Here is an 11,093-nt window from a genome sequence, read left to right on the forward strand (position 1 = left end):
GGGTTGGCATTGGGGTTAGGCTTAGTTTTGGGGTTAGGCATAGTGTTATTTTTCATGTTCGAGTAAGGCGTAGTTGTTAGGGTTAGTGTTAGGGTTAGTGTTAGGGTTAGCCTCTTTAGGGACAGAAGCTGAGCCACGCCACCACCCGAGGAGGGCTCTGGCTCCAAGGGACCCAGGACTGTCTGGAGTGTGCCCAGCGCAGTCCACAGCGTGGCCAGAAGACACCTGAGCTGGAGCACCGAGGAAGAGGTAAGTGCCTCACGCTCCTTCCCATGTCTGCCCATGTTCATACCAGGAACATGAGGATAATAAACAGGAGTGATAGTAAAGTTGTTTCTTTATGTGAAATACAGGGTAGTAATTTGTAATACTCCCTGCCAGTAGGGTGAAGGCCATCTCATGCCTTCTCTTCCTCTTTCATTAATAAATTACACATCGAGGTTCACTACAAGTAGTGAAAGAAGTCAAGGGATTATGTTAAGACATCTAAAGGCTTGGAGTAGAGGTGGGAAAAGTCTTAGGAAGAAGAAGAAATCTCTTAGGAAAATTCTTAGGAGGCCATCTTTTGTTTTGATAGATGGTATTATTCTACACTATGTCAGGAATGTGTTCCTCTGGAATATGCTCCTTAGCCCTTTGAGTTGTAGCTTTTCCTAAGTTAGAAGTGGTTTGATGGTTGCTTTTGCTGAAATAAAAGGACAGAATGAGTAAATCGAAGTGCTTGTACTTTTCATTGCCCTGTAGTCATTGATTTGGGGGGAAATCCTGGAGCCCAAAGCCTTTTGGTCCCCAGGATGGTGCAGTGTGTGTGACGTGGGCAGGGGAGAAAGGCACTGCCTGGGCTGGGAGGGATGAGGGGACACCAAGCCCTTGTGCCTTGAAGCACAAGACATTTGTTGGATGCAGGACCCCATTCTTTTGTGTCCATTTTTCTCTTTTTTTGCACCTTCCTTTCCAGACTGGGGAATGCACAGCTTTGGAATCATCGATCTTCATGTTCTGAAGTATCTCAAATGAGCACACAGTCCCCTAATGATGAGTTCTCCAGGGCTTCCTTGCAGGTAGCAGTGAGATTCTATGTCAGAGATGAAATTTCATGACAGTCCTTTCACTGGTCCAAAAGGGATGAACAGCCTGAATTTTGGATCACCTAAATGAAGTGCAGAGGCCCTGAGACTCTTGTATTTTGGTAAAAATCAGGAATATTCCCTAGAAAACCCTTTGTTCTTTGAGGGAATCTGCATTAAACTTCCCAAGAACTGCAAGGCTGCCACAGCCATTAAGCAAGGCAAATAGTTCTGCATTTAATTTCAAAGTCACACTCCTTCAATATCATGTGAGCAGGGCAGGCACTTTTTAAGTGAGGGCAAAAATCCCTCAGCTTCTTGAGCTTTAGGCAACTCCCAACCTTGATTCTCCAGGACTGAGCACAGCCAACTAGACCTGGCCGATAAAGGGCAGATGTGTGTTTGTACCTGCCCTCCCTGATTGCTATTCTCATGATTGGTAGCATTACTGGAGGATCCTGCCAACAGTTTCACCTCAGGCAGGGCCATAAGGATGTGCTGAGGCTCAAGCTTTTAAAAACACACATCAGGTCCTGTGCTTGGGGGTACTTCCCCTGTGTGTAGGGAGCAGTGAGCTCATCCAGGGGAAGTAAACATGTATCCCTTGTGTCCTACTTGTCTTCACTCTTTCTCCTGACTGGAAGTGTGAGGAACTGCAGGGAAACTCAGGACGCGGACATGAACCGCCCCAGGGCTGTGGATGACGTCGGCCCTGGCCTGGGCTGAGGGAAGGCGGGTGATGCTTTTGCCATTCATCTCCTGTGGCAGGAATTTGAACTTTAGACAATCCCACGCTGTTATGTGGTTTCTCACCCGTTGTATAGATATGAGAAGTGTTCCAGAAGTGGTGATAGTGGGTGTGTTTGGGATGGAGAGGGGTGCTGCCCACAGGACCTACGAGCTGCCCTCACGATCCAGGCACTTCCCACACCATCCAAAAGCTGTCCTCAGGGTCTGGATGCCACCTAGTCGATCTGGGCACTGCCCTCAGGATGCAGGCGATATCCAGCCGATCCAGGAGCGGCCCACACGCTCCCGGAGCCGCCCATATGATCCAGGCTCTGCACAGAGGAACCGGGAGCCGCCCACACGATTATGGCGCCGCCCTCACGACGCCGTCCCGCCCCCACGGCCTTCAGGGCAGGAGGCGGGAACGGAGGGTCCTGAGGAGAGTGCGGACTGCGGCAGGGCTTGGTTTCAATTGTCTTTGTTTCTTAATGTCCAGGGGCTTTGAACCTCCTCATTTATCCTTCCAATCCAAGCCCAGGGCGTCCATCCTGGGGAAACAATCCTATAACAGAAACAACCACGTTCTACCAGTGTCCTGCAGGAAGGCAAGAATGGCAGTAGGAATTTGCACGCGGGGCTTTGCCGCAAGGCCCTGGACCCGCAGCTGTGCCCAGAAAAGCAGCAGACAGGGAGGTGAAATATTCAGAAGCATTCAAACACTGGCTCCTTTAGCCCGTGCCGCTCTTGAAGTCAAGCTTACTGCATCAGTTCGTATCACGACAGAAGTGAGCCTCAGGGGATCCTGACCAGAATCACATCTAAACCCAGCTTCAGCCCAGACGTCAGAGCAATTCAGAGCAGCATTTCAGCAGATTGTACCTTTCATGAGATGAACCAAATGTGGTATTCTTAGAGAAAGATACAACAAGGCAAAGGCAGACCTGAAAGGATTTGCAGTGTAGGACTTCCAATCACATTAGGAAGGAAATCTTTTGAATTCAACTACAGCCAAAGAGACACTGAAGCAGTGCAGGCCATCATGAGTCTTTGGTCTCTTTTGTTTCAAAATTCTGTTGCAACAGCTCATGAGCAGATTCTTTGCCTTTGCCACATGAGCCTTGTGAGCTGTCTTGTGTGTTACTCTGTGTGGTAAAGTGAGAAAGATGGAGTCCTTGTAGTCGTTGTCTGTGCCCAGAGCCCTTGGGGACACTTGGAACCCCCCCCAGACCGTTCCCCTTTGTGACGTGAGGCTTGCGTGTGCCAAGGCCCATTGTGACGTTTGGGGCCGCGCCCTGACCAGGACAGTATAAAAAGGGGCAAAGAGGCCGGGGGTGCCACTCCCAGGAGAGCAGCTCCATGAGGAGCCAGCATCTTCCCGGGGGACGGCAGTGTCGCAGCGACTCCGAGATGTCCACGGACAAGGAGACGAGCACCGACACGAAGCCCAAGCGCAAGTGGCTAATGTCTCGCTGGAGGCAGGGGGCGAGGGATGGGGCAGCACCTCTGGAGGCCGAGGAGCAGCGTGACTCCTGGGCTGGCCCTGGCGCGCAGGCGGCGGCAGCAGAGAGCCGGGCAGCGGCCCCGCACAGCCGCAGGGCCCGCGGCCGGGCTCTGCTGCGCTCGCTGCGCCGCGGCTCCCGTGCCATCCTCAGCAGGGTGGCGGCTGTGCTCCGGCGACGCAGCCGGCAGCCGGGGACACAGCCACACGGGGATCAGGGCATGGAGGCAGTGGCGGCAGCGACAGCCCCCGCAGCAGGGCCACAGAGCCGGGCGGCTTCCCCGCTCGGCCCCAGCTGTCCCACCACACCCTCGCCCACCCCGCTGGAAGATCTGGGTGGGCAGGGGACAGGGGCAACACTGGGGGCTGTCCTGTCAACAGCAGATGGTGAAGAGGCGGCCTGGGAAGCGAGCAGCCCCAAAAAAGAGCTGTCCCAGGGGGAACTGGACCCAGATCAGAGAGGCAGAGAAGTGAGGCCCTCTGTGAGGCCAGGCGAGGCCGGGGTTGAGCACAGCAACGTTGGCCCGTGCACAGCCTCAGGCCAAGCCTCAGCTCTGCCCAGCAGAGCCTCTCCCAGCTGGGCAGAGGACTCCAGCTGTGAAATAACTCTGGGTCTCTTGCCCCCCAGCCCCTCCCCAAGCCTGCTGGAAGCTCGCAGCCAGTGGGCAATGGCAGCAGCAAAGGTCCTCCTGGCAGGGTTGGCCAGCCAGGAGGGGGACAGCTCAGAGGATGTCCAGGGCGGCAGCGGTGGGGAGGAGAGCGCCTATGTGTCCTGTGAGGCGGTACCAAAACCTCTGGTGCCATGCAAAGGCACAGGACACTTGGGGCCTACTCCCCAAAGCAGAGATCAAGCAGCTGCCAAAGGGGATGCCGGGACGAGCGAGGAGCTGTCAGACGAGCAGGGCAGCAGGGCCATCACTATCCGCACCATCTGGGTGAACCCCCGCTACCCACAGCTCCTGGGGCAGCCCGACACGCCGCGGGAAGAAGAGGCGTGTGGGGACCTGCCCAGCGCATCTCGAGCCCTGGCAGCTCCCAGGCACGCCACAGGCCAAGGCCCAGCCCTGCCCAGCACAGCCCCTCACAGCGGGGCAGAGGCCTCGACTCCAGGCCTGGTTCCAGAGCGCTGCCCCAACAGCCCCTCCCCAAGCCTGCTGGAAGCTCCCAGTAGTCCAGGGTCAGGCTTAGGCTTAGGCTTAGGGTTACGTTTAGGCTTGGGGTTGGCATTGGGGTTAGGTTTTGTTTTGTGGTTAGGCATAGTGTTATTTTTCATGTTCGAGTAAGGCGTAGTTGTTAGGGTCAGTGTTAGGGTTAGTGTTAGGGTTAGCCTCTTTAGGGACAGAAGCTGAGCCACGCCACCACCCGAGGAGGGCTCTGGCTCCCAGGGACCCAGGACTGTCTGGAGTGTGCCCAGCGCAGTCCACAGCGTGGCCAGAAGACACCTGAGCTGGGGCACCGAGGAAGAGGTAAGTGCCTCACGCTCCTTCCCATGTCTGCCCATGTTCATACCAGGAACATGAGGATAATAAACAGGAGTGATAGTAAAGTTGTTTCTTTATGTGAAATACAAGGTAGTAATTTGTAATAACTCCCTGCCAGTAGGGTGAAGGCCATCTCATGCCTTCTCTTCCTCTTTCATTAATAAATTACACATCGAGGTTCACTACAAGTAGTGAAAGAAGCCAAGGGATTATGTTAAGACATCTAAAGGCTTGGAGTAGAGGTGGGAAAAGTCTTAGGAAGAAGAAGAAATCTCTTAGGAAAATTCTTAGGAGGCCATCTTTTGTTTTGATAGATGGTATTATTCTACACTATGTCAGGAATGTGTTCCTCTGGAATATGCTCCTTAGCCCTTTGAGTTGTAGCTTTTCCTAAGTTAGAAGTGGTTTGATGGTTGCTTTTGCTGAAATAAAAGGACAGAATGAGTAAATCGAAGTGCTTGTACTTTTCATTGCCCTGTAGTCATTGATTTGGGGGGAAATCCTGGAGCCCAAAGCCTTTTGGTCCCCAGGATGGTGCAGTGTGTGTGACGTGGGCAGAGGAGAAAGGCACTGCCTGGGCTGGGAGGGATGAGGGGACACCAAGCCCTTGTGCCTTGAAGCACAAGACATTTGTTGGATGCAGGACCCCATTCTTTTGTGTCCATTTTTCTCTTTTTTTGCACCTTCCTTTCCAGACTGGGGAATGCACAGCTTTGGAATCATCGATCTTCATGTTCTGAAGTATCTCAAATGAGCACACGGTCCCCTAATGATGAGTTCTCCAGGGCTTCCTTGCAGGTAGCAGTGAGATTCCATGTCAGAGATGAAATTTCATGACAGTCCTTTCACTGGTCCAAAAGGGATGAACAGCCTGAATTTTGGATCACCTAAATGAAGTGCAGAGGCCCTGAGACTCTTGTATTTTGGTAAAAATCAGGAATATTCCCTAGAAAACCCTTTGTTCTTTGAGGGAATCTGCATTAAACTTCCCAAGAACTGCAAGGCTGCCACAGCCATTAAGCAAGGCAAATAGTTCTGCATTTAATTTCAAAGTCACACTCCTTCAATATCATGTGAGCAGGGCAGGCACTTTTTAAGTGAGGGCAAAAATCCCTCAGCTTCTTGAGGAGCTTTAGGCAACTCCCAACCTTGATTCTCCAGGACTGAGCACAGCCAACTAGACCTGGCCGATAAAGGGCAGATGTGTGTTTGTACCTGCCCTCCCTGATTGCTATTCTCATGATTGGTAGCATTACTGGAGGATCCTGCCAACAGTTTCACCTCAGGCAGGGCCATAAGGATGTGCTGAGGCTCAAGCTTTTAAAAACACACATCAGGTCCTGTGCTTGGGGGTACTTCCCCTGTGTGTAGGGAGCAGTGAGCTCATCCAGGGGAAGTAAACATGTATCCCTTATGTCCTACTTGTCTTCACTCTTTCTCCTGACTGGAAGTGTGAGGAACTGCAGGGAAACGTTCCCTCAGGACGCGGACATGAACCGCCCCAGGGCTGTGGATGACGTCGGCCCTGGCCTGGGCTGAGGGAAGGCGGGTGATGCTTTTGCCATTCATCTCCTGTGGCAGGAATTTGAACTTTAGACAATGACACGCTGTTATGTGGTTTCTCACCCGTTGTATAGATATGAGAAGTGAAGTGTTCCAGAAGTGGTGATAGTGGGTGTGTTTGGGATGGAGAGGGGTGCTGCCCACAGGACCTACGAGCTGCCCTCACGATCCAGGCACTTCCCACACCATCCAAAAGCTGCCCTCAGGGTCCGGATGCTGCCAAGTCAATCTGGGCACTGCCCTCACTATGCAGGCGATATCCAGCCGATCCAGGAGCGGCCCACACGCTCCCGGAGCCGCCCATATGATCCAGGCTCTGCACAGAGGAACCGGGAGCCGCCCACACGATTATGGCGCCGCCCTCACGACGCCGTCCCGCCCCCACGGCCTTCAGGGCAGGAGGCGGGAACGGAGGGTCCTGAGGAGAGTGCGGAGTGCGGCAGGGCTTGGTTTCAATTGTCTTTGTTTCTTAATGTCCAGGGGCTTTGAACCTCCTCATTTTCCCTTCTAATCCAAGCCCAGGGCGTCCATCCTGGGGAAACAATCCTATAACAGAAACAACCACGTTCTACCAGTGTCCTGCAGGAAGGCAAGAATGGCAGCAGGAATTTGCACGCGGGGCTTTGCCGCAAGGCCCTGGACCCGCAGCTGTGCCCAGAAAAGCAGCAGACAGGGAGGTGAAATATTCAGAAGCATTCAAACACTGGCTCCTTTAGCCCGTGCCGCTCTTGAAGTCAAGCTTACTGCATCAGTTCGTATCACGACAGAAGTGAGCCTCAGGGGATCCTGACCAGAATCACATCTAAACCCAGCTTCAGCCCAGACGTCAGAGCAATTCAGAGCAGCATTTCAGCAGATTGTACCTTTCATGAGATGAACCAAATGTGGTATTCTTAGAGAAAGATACAACAAGGCAAAGGCAGACCTGAAAGGATTTGCAGTGTAGGACTTCCAATCACATTAGGAAGGAAATCTTTTGAATTCAACTACAGCCAAAGAGACACTGAAGCAGTGCAGGCCATCATGAGTCTTTGGTCTCTTTTGTTTCAAAATTCTGTTGCAACAGCTCATGAGCAGATTCTTTGCCTTTGCCACATGAGCCTTGTGAGCTGTCTTGTGTGTTACTCTGTGTGGTAAAGTGAGAAAGATGGAGTCCTTGTAGTCGTTGTCTGTGCCCAGAGCCCTTGGGGACACTTGGAACCCCCCCCAGACCGTTCCCCTTTGTGACGTGAGGCTTGCGTGTGCCAAGGCCCATTGTGACGTTTGGGGCCGCGCCCTGACCAGGACAGTATAAAAAGGGGCAAAGAGGCCGGGGGTGCCACTCCCAGGAGAGCAGCTCCATGAGGAGCCAGCATCTTCCCGGGGGACGGCAGTGTCGCAGCGACTCCGAGATGTCCACGGACAAGGAGACGAGCACCGACACGAAGCCCAAGCGCAAGTGGCTAATGTCTCGCCGGAGGCAGGGGGCGAGGGATGGGGCAGCACCTCTGGAGGCCGAGGAGCAGCGTGACTCCTGGGCTGGCCCTGGCGCGCAGGCGGCGGCAGCAGAGAGCCGGGCAGCGGCCCCGCACAGCCGCAGGGCCCGCGGCCGGGCTCTGCTGCGCTCGCTGCGCCGCGGCTCCCGTGCCATCCTCAGCAGGGTGGCGGCTGTGCTCCGGCGACGCAGCCGGCAGCCGGGGACACAGCCACACGGGGATCAGGGCATGGAGGCAGTGGCGGCAGCGACAGCCCCCGCAGCAGGGCCACAGAGCCGGGCGGCTTCCCCGCTCGGCCCCAGCTGTCCCACCACACCCTCGCCCACCCCGCTGGAAGATCTGGGTGGGCAGGGGACAGGGGCAACACTGGGGGCTGTCCTGTCAACAGCAGATGGTGAAGAGGCGGCCTGGGAAGCGAGCAGCCCCAAAAAAGAGCTGTCCCAGGGGGAACTGGACCCAGATCAGAGAGGCAGAGAAGTGAGGCCCTCTGTGAGGCCAGGCGAGGCCGGGGTTGAGCACAGCAACGTTGGCCCGTGCACAGCCTCAGGCCAAGCCTCAGCTCTGCCCAGCAGAGCCTCTCCCAGCTGGGCAGAGGACTCCAGCTGTGAAATAACTCTGGGTCTCTTGCCCCCCAGCCCCTCCCCAAGCCTGCTGGAAGCTCGCAGCCAGTGGGCAATGGCAGCAGCAAAGGTCCTCCTGGCAGGGTTGGCCAGCCAGGAGGGGGACAGCTCAGAGGATGTCCAGGGCGGCAGCGGTGGGGAGGAGAGCGCCTATGTGTCCTGTGAGGCGGTACCAAAACCTCTGGTGCCATGCAAAGGCACAGGACACTTGGGGCCTACTCCCCAAAGCAGAGATCAAGCAGCTGCCAAAGGGGATGCCGGGACGAGCGAGGAGCTGTCAGACGAGCAGGGCAGCAGGGCCATCACTATCCGCACCATCTGGGTGAACCCCCGCTACCCACAGCTCCTGGGGCAGCCCGACACGCCGCGGGAAGAAGAGGCGTGTGGGGACCTGCCCAGCGCATCTCGAGCCCTGGCAGCTCCCAGGCACGCCACAGGCCAAGGCCCAGCCCTGCCCAGCACAGCCCCTCACAGCGGGGCAGAGGCCTCGACTCCAGGCCTGGTTCCAGAGCGCTGCCCCAACAGCCCCTCCCCAAGCCTGCTGGAAGCTCCCAGTAGTCCAGGGTCAGGCTTAGGCTTAGGGTTACGTTTAGGCTTGGGGTTGGCATTGGGGTTAGGCTTAGTTTTGTGGTTAGGCATAGTGTTATTTTTCATGTTCGAGTAAGGCGTAGTTGTTAGGGTTAGTGTTAGGGTTAGTGTTAGGGTTAGCCTCTTTAGGGACAGAAGCTGAGCCACGCCACCACCCGAGGAGGGCTCTGGCTCCCAGGGACCCAGGACTGTCTGGAGTGTGCCCAGCGCAGTCCACAGCGTGGCCAGAAGACACCTGAGCTGGAGCACCGAGGAAGAGGTAAGTGCCTCACGCTCCTTCCCATGTCTGCCCATGTTCATACCAGGAACATGAGGATAATAAACAGGAGTGATAGTAAAGTTGTTTCTTTATGTGAAATACAAGGTAGTAATTTGTAATAACTCCCTGCCAGTAGGGTGAAGGCCATCTCATGCCTTCTCTTCCTCTTTCATTAATAAATTACACATCGAGGTTCACTACAAGTAGTGAAAGAAGCCAAGGGATTATGTTAAGACATCTAAAGGCTTGGAGTAGAGGTGGGAAAAGTCTTAGGAAGAAGAAGAAATCTCTTAGGAAAATTCTTAGGAGGCCATCTTTTGTTTTGATAGATGGTATTACTCTACACTATGTCAGGAATGTGTTCCTCTGGAATATGCTCCTTAGCCCTTTGAGTTGTAGCTTTTCCTAAGTTAGAAGTGGTTTGATGGTTGCTTTTGCTGAAATAAAAGGACAGAATGAGTAAATCGAAGTGCTTGTACTTTTCATTGCCCTGTAGTCATTGATTTGGGGGGAAATCCTGGAGCCCAAAGCCTTTTGGTCCCCAGGATGGTGCAGTGTGTGTGACGTGGGCAGAGGAGAAAGGCACTGCCTGGGCTGGGAGGGATGAGGGGACACCAAGCCCTTGTGCCTTGAAGCACAAGACATTTGTTGGATGCAGGACCCCATTCTTTTGTGTCCATTTTTCTCTTTTTTTGCACCTTCCTTTCCAGACTGGGGAATGCACAGCTTTGGAATCATCGATCTTCATGTTCTGAAGTATCTCAAATGAGCACACGGTCCCCTAATGATGAGTTCTCCAGGGCTTCCTTGCAGGTAGCAGTGAGATTCCATGTCAGAGATGAAATTTCATGACAGTCCTTTCACTGGTCCAAAAGGGATGAACAGCCTGAATTTTGGATCACCTAAATGAAGTGCAGAGGCCCTGAGACTCTTGTATTTTGGTAAAAATCAGGAATATTCCCTAGAAAACCCTTTGTTCTTTGAGGGAATCTGCATTAAACTTCCCAAGAACTGCAAGGCTGCCACAGCCATTAAGCAAGGCAAATAGTTCTGCATTTAATTTCAAAGTCACACTCCTTCAATATCATGTGAGCAGGGCAGGCACTTTTTAAGTGAGGGCAAAAATCCCTCAGCTTCTTGAGGAGCTTTAGGCAACTCCCAACCTTGATTCTCCAGGACTGAGCACAGCCAACTAGACCTGGCCGATAAAGGGCAGATGTGTGTTTCTACCTGCCCTCCCTGATTGCTATTCTCATGATTGGTAGCATTACTGGAGGATCCTGCCAACAGTTTCACCTCAGGCAGGGCCATAAGGATGTGCTGAGGCTCAAGCTTTTAAAAACACACATCAGGTCCTGTGCTTGGGGGTACTTCCCCTGTGTGTAGGGAGCAGTGAGCTCATCCAGGGGAAGTAAACATGTATCCCTTATGTCCTACTTGTCTTCACTCTTTCTCCTGACTGGAAGTGTGAGGAACTGCAGGGAAACGTTCCCTCAGGACGCGGACATGAACCGCCCCAGGGCTGTGGATGACGTCGGCCCTGGCCTGGGCTGAGGGAAGGCGGGTGATGCTTTTGCCATTCATCTCCTGTGGCAGGAATTTGAACTTTAGACAATGACACGCTGTTATGTGGTTTCTCACCCGTTGTATAGATATGAGAAGTGAAGTGTTCCAGAAGTGGTGATAGTGGGTGTGTTTGGGATGGAGAGGGGTGCTGCCCACAGGACCTACGAGCTGCCCTCACGATCCAGGCACTTCCCACACCATCCAAAAGCTGCCCTCAGGGTCCGGATGCTGCCAAGTCAATCTGGGC

The sequence above is a fragment of the Melozone crissalis genome, unplaced genomic scaffold, assembly GCF_028551555.1.
Source record: "Melozone crissalis strain CALT ecotype California unplaced genomic scaffold, PUWL_Pcris_2 ptg000045l_1, whole genome shotgun sequence".
In the NCBI taxonomy this organism is placed as follows: Eukaryota; Metazoa; Chordata; class Aves; order Passeriformes; family Passerellidae; genus Melozone; species Melozone crissalis.